Source organism: Coregonus lavaretus (assembly GCF_964263955.1).
Source record: "Coregonus lavaretus genome assembly, chromosome: 25".
In the NCBI taxonomy this organism is placed as follows: domain Eukaryota; kingdom Metazoa; phylum Chordata; class Actinopteri; order Salmoniformes; family Salmonidae; genus Coregonus; species Coregonus lavaretus.
Window position 1 is genome coordinate 44365209 of NC_140012.1, and position 6567 is coordinate 44371775.

Sequence of the window (6567 nt, forward strand, 5' to 3'; positions counted from 1 at the left end):
ACAGTGCCTTTGGAAAGTATTCAGACCCCTTGACTTTTTCCACATTTTGATACGTTATAGCCTTATTCTAAAATGGATTAAATAAAACAATTTCCTCAGCAATCTACACACAACACCCCATGATGACAAAGCAAAAACAGGTTTATAGAATTTTTTGCAAATTTAAAAACAAAACGAAAACAGAAATACCTTATTGACATAAGTATTCAGAACCTTTGCTATGAGACTCGAAATTGAGCTCAGGTGCATCCTGTTTCCATTGATCATCCTTGAGATGTTTCTACAACTTGATTGGAGTCCACCTGTGGTAAATTCAATTGATTGGACATGATTTGGAAAGGCACACACCTGTCTATATATATGGTCCCACATTTGACAGTGCAAGTCAGAGCAAAAACCAAGCCATAAGGTCGAAGGAATTGTCCGTAGAGCTCCGAAACAGGATTGTGTCGAGGCACAAATCTGGGGAAGGGTACCAAAACATTTCTGCAGCATTGAAGGTCCCCAAAAACACAGTGGCCTCCATCATTCTTAAATGGAAGATGTTTGGAACCACCAAGACTCTTCCTAGAGCTGGCTGCCCGGCCAAACTGAACAATCAGGGGAGAAGGGCCTTGGTCAGGGAGGTGACCAAGACCCGATGGTTACTCTGACAGAGCTCCAGAGTTCCTCTGTGGAGATGGAAGAACCTTCCAGAAGGACAACCATCTCTGCAGCACTCCACCAATCAGGCCTTTATGGTAGTGTGGCCAGACGGAAGCCACTCCTCAGTAAAAGGCACACGACAGCCCGCTTGGAGTTTGCTAAGAGGCACCTAAATACCACGAGAAACAAGATTCTCTGGTCTGATGAAACCAAGATTGAACTCTTTGGCCTGAATGCCAAGCGTCACGTCTGGAGGAAACCTGGCACCATCCCTACGGCGAAGCATGGTGGTGGCAGCATCGTGCAATGAATTATTGGGTCAACCTACATGGACATGGGGTGTCTCATCCTGCGAAAGGGATTTTACAGGCATGCTGGGAACATGAGCGAAGACAGAACATGAGCTTTGGGTGGGTGGGTAATACCCAGGCGAAGGAGATGGGACTGTATCGAGGGAGTTTAGTCCAACGGTAGCTATTCCTGTAAATCCACCATGGCTACTCTCGTATCCAGTAGTTGATCTAGAAGTGTTCGAGAGACTACACAAAGATAGGGAGGGTGTTGATCCATCTGATTTGTTTAAGAGATATCTGGATACTGTGTATCAGGATTTTGTGGCCATTTACACAGAGGGTTCAAAAGATCCAAGGACAGGACGTACTGGGTCAGCATTTGTAGTGCAGGAATGTCGGGTGGAAGTCAGGAAACGTATTACAGATCATCTGGCTGTATATATACGGCGGAGCTGATGGCCATACTGTTGGCCTTGCAGTGGGTGGAGGAAGTCAAGCCAGACAGAGTAGTTATTTCCTCTGATTCATGCGTAGTGTTGATGAGTCTCCAGTCCTTTAGCTCAAGTAGCAGACAATACCTGCTTTATGATGTATTACAAACCCATGGCAGGGTTAGACAAATAGGTATACAGATAAGATTTACTTGGGTCCCAGCCCATGTGGGGGTGGAGGGGAACGAGGCAGTTGATGTACTGGCTAAACAAGCACTTAGTTGTTGGGAAGTTGATGTTGTAGTTTCAATGAGCAAGGCAGAGGTAAATAGCCTGATATGGACAGTGATGGTGCAGAGATGGCAGGAGCAGTGGAGATACTAAGGGAAGGCATTTATTTCAAGTACCATCGGAAAGGAGGGGAGGACGGCAGGAAGGGACAGAAGAGAGGAGGCTATTTTTACAAGATTTTACAACCGGTTGAATAAGACCTGAAATGTGATAGGAAAGCATCCAACAGGAACATGTGATTATTGCCAGGAAACAGAGACCGTGGAGCATGTATTGCTTCAGTGTGGGCAGTATCAGAGGGAAAGAGAGAGGCTGAGATCTAGTATGAGGGAGAAGGAGATACAGGAAATTAGTTTAAAGAGTACATTGAGTAGAACATCATTAGATATAGTCTCAAATATTTTGTTATCTTTTTTTAAGAGCAACGGAGCTGGCAGGTAGGATTTAGTTTCTCCCTGTCTCTGGCCCACACTCCAGTACATTAAGTGGCGGTAATGCACCATAACGTTGGATGCCAACTGCCGATAAATGCCAATGAAGAAGAAGAAGAAGAAGAAGAAGAAGGAGAAGAAGAAGAAGAAGAAGAGGTAATTGTTCTATCTGTGGCCCAACCAATTATAATTATTTAATCTTTTGAAATTAATTTTTATTTTTGTATTATTCATTATACAAAATTATCAACAACTTACATCCCTACATCATACATGTCTAACAAAACAAACACAAGTATAGACACATTTTCCATTCATGGAACCAATTTATGCCTAGAAGAAACATTTTCTGGAATATGCTTATTCCTGACATTGCCTGGAAAAAAGCTTGGTTGATGCCTTACAAATATTGTATACCAAACAAATTTAAGGAAGTGCACTTTAAGATTATACAGAAGATATATCCATGTAATACTATGTTGTCCAAATTTGTTGATATTAATGATATCTGCGTTTTCTGAGAAAAAGGTGAAAATCTTACTCACTTGTTCTATGAATGTAAATCTGTGATAGATTTTTGGGAAAACCTAGCAGAATACATATTTACCTTTTTGAACACTGCACATGTTTTTGACATGAAGGATACAATATGTCACTATTGCTATGACAACAAGACCATTTAAATGATTGTGATTTTTTTAAATTCTTGTTGCCAAATACTTTATACACAAACAAAAATGCCAGAATTCTATACCAAAATCACAAATATTTTTGATTGAATTTAATCATCTTGTTAATGTAAGACATTATCCATAGTTAATAACAAAAATAATAACATCTTCCTGAATCATTATAATGAGATTTTTTTTCTGAGTGAATACAATTGCACTTGAAATTGTTCATATTTTTTCTAATTATTATATATATATATATATTTGTCTGTATTTAGTATTTTCTTGTTTTATACATGGGCAACCTACTGTATTCTGTTAGGGTGTGACGTCAGCGCTGCGCGCGGCGGGAGTAAAAGCCGTTAGATTTTCCGACTGATGGAGACTGGAGAGGTAGGGATGCTTTCTCCTGCTCTCCCCCTTTTAAATGTATAAAAGTCACTAACTAAATGGAGTTTGTAACCTCTGAAAACGTTGCCATCAATATTAGTCACATACAGTGTAAACGATGTCTTTGTGTGGTGTCAGGAATTAATGTTATATAAGTTTGTCTTCCTAAGGTAGCTAGCTGGCAAAAGTTACCTAGCTAACATTACGAGCTAACAAGCTAATGTTAGCACCTTGCTAGTTTTCAGTGTTCGGTGGCTAGCTAACGTTAGCATTGTTTCAGTTTCGTTTTCATCTTCAAACGGGAGAGACAGCTAATGTGTATTGACGTCCAGTCCATCTGATTGTCCCGTTTGCCCGTGTGAACCTGGTAATATAACGTGGACATTATGGAGATTCTTTACGAAATGTGTGTGTGGAGTTTTGTCTTAATGAATCAGTTCTAAACTAACTAGCTAAGTTAGCTGGCTAGTTAACAAGTTATTTCCCTTGCTCTGCAAGGTCCGCGGCTTTTTTGGAGTGACAGCTAATGATACTTCAGTTCATGAGTTGACAGTTGTCGATATGTTCAGAGGGTCCCTGGTTGGAGCCCATGATGGGGCAAGGGTGGGAGCAGTAGAGTAGCTCAGCTGGTAGAGCACGGCGCTTGTAACGTCAGGGTAGTGGGTTCGATCCCCGGGACCACCCATACACAAAAATGTATGCACGCATGACTGTAAGTCGCTTTGGATAAAAGCATCTGCTAAATGGCATATTATAGAGTACCACAGTATGAGTCATAATACCAATAACCTAGCAGTCAAACATGGAAGTGGTTCCAATTGATTTTTCCCATAGAGGATTTTAGATACACTTCAAATAAGGGCTGTTTTTCATGTAGGCTTACCCTGGCTTGACGTTTTGATAACAGTGTAAATCTCTCGGAAAAGGTGACTTGTATCAATATATTTGCCTGTATTTACCCAATGGTGTAAAGTACTTAAGTAAAAATACTTTGAAGTACTACTTAAGTAGTTTATTTGGGTATCTGTACTTTACTATTTTTGGCAACTTTTACTTTTACTCCAATACATTCCTAAAGAAAATATGTACTTTCTACTCCCATACATTTTCCCTGACACCCAAAAGTACTCTTACATTTCGAATGCTCAGGCAGGACAGCAATATGGTCCAATTCACACACCTATCAATATAACGTGTTGTCTCCCCTACTGCCTCTGATCTGGCGGACTCACTATTTACATTTACATTTTTAGTCATTTAGCAGACGCTCTTATCCAGAGCGACTTACAGTTAGTGAATACATTTTTTTTATACTGGCCCCCCCGTGGGAATCAAACCCACGACCCTGACGTTGCAAACGCCATGCTCTATCAACTGAGCTACATCCCTGCCGGCCATTCCCTCCCCTACCCTGGACGACGCTGGGCCAATTGTGCGCCGCCCATGAGTCTCCTGGTCGCGGCCGGCTGCGACAGAGCCTGGATTCGAACCAGGATCTCTAGTGGCACAGTTTTAGACCACTGCGCCACTCAGGCACTCATACTGCGTTTGTAAATTATGTCTGAGTGTGCCCCTGTCTGTTCGTAATTTTAAACAAGACATTTTTGGGATTTGGTTTGCTTAATATAAGGAATTTGATGTATAGCATTTACTTTTTCTCAAGTATGAGAATTTTGTATTTTTTCCACCACTGTACTTTAGAACATTTTAAACCAGATACTTTTAGACTTTACTGAAGTAGTATTTTACTGGGTGACTTTCACTTTTACTTTAGTCATTTTCTATTGAGGTATCTTTACTTTTACTCAAGTATGACAATTGATTACTTTTTCCACCACTGTATTTACCCCCCACAAATGAAATCCTAATTAGCCGCTAATGTGGCTAATTCATCATACAGAACTACAAATGCCTGTCTTAAGCTTCATGTCACTCACCAGGGCCATGATGCCGAATCGAGGCAAAGGTAAGAAACTCTGGATTAACTATCTAATGTTAGCTAAATTTAGTAATTAATAAATTGGATACATTTGTTTGAGTTGACAATTCCATTTTTAAAGGTGCACTATGCAGAAATCGCTCCGCCATTTCCTGGTTGTTAAAATTAGAATAGTTTATGTGACAAAACAAGCAGTCTTTGTGTAGAGAATCATTGTAGGGTCCAAAACACGCTAGTCCATTACAGGCTAGAACACTTTACAATGGAAGAAAATACTGGTAGCTTCCAGCTTTGTAGGCTAACACACCAGCACCCCATTTTATGTTTATTCCATGGCCAACCATCCCTCTAGCTACCCCTTATTCCACACTATGCCTTTTATGCCCCCTGGTCCCTCAACTTCGGACACTTTGGAACTCTCCATCTGATCTCTATAAACCCACCCTACCTTCACCCATTTATCCTATGCTGCTTCCATCACTTGTTCTTCTCCTGATTGGATAACATCTAGACTCAGTAACACCTTTAAAAGTGTTGTGGTGTGCTGTTTTTGCTGCCTTTCCCCCACCTGTGTAATGCTGTCGTCCTCCTGCTTATTCTGGGGTTCAGACTGAATGCAGAGGTAGATGTGCTGCTCATAATTGACAGCAGCAACATAGGCCTGTTAAATTGACAAGAAGGGTGTTGATATAGCTGCGTTTAGACTTCCATCGGGTGAAGGAGAAGAGGATCTGGTAAAATAAGGGTATGTTGCTAATATCATCTAGGTAGATAGGTAGCTAGCTAGCTTCTTCGCAAAAAAATAGTCTAGTATGATGTCACATTGTAAATATCTGACCGCTACTAGGATAGTATTCTGTACAAGACACGAGACCAAATGCATAAATAAGCCAACAGATATTAGTTAAATAAAATATGGGACAGTAAATGAAAGTGTAGAGTATATATTTCGTTTTGGATGAAGGTAGCTAGTAGCTAGCTAGCTGAGAGCAAAGGTGTCAGCTAGAGACGACGTGCGGGATCTTGCCGTGATTTGTAGTCTTGCATGATGTCTACTTTGATTGTAATTAGCATTTCCGTGTCTTAAGAGTAATTAAAGCTGAAGTCACCTTGCCCGAGAGAGATTTACACGGTTATCAAAAGGTCACGCCAGGGAAAGCCTACATGAAACAGACCTTTTTTGAAGTGGTTCTAAAATCCCCTATGGGGAAAAATTCATTGGGGAAAATCTATTGGAACCATTTCCATGTTTGACCGCAAGGTGTTATGGGTGTTATGATGTGTCCACTGAAGGGCTCTATACTGTTACACATGCCTGTAATAAAGATCAATGTATTGCACAATACATAAGTGTAATATACCAAATTAATTTATTTATTATATGTAAAATAATATTGGATGTGGATGCACTTGTAACATTAGATCACATTCAATATAGTCTGAGGATAGTATTTTCTTTCCACAGGGACTACAGAA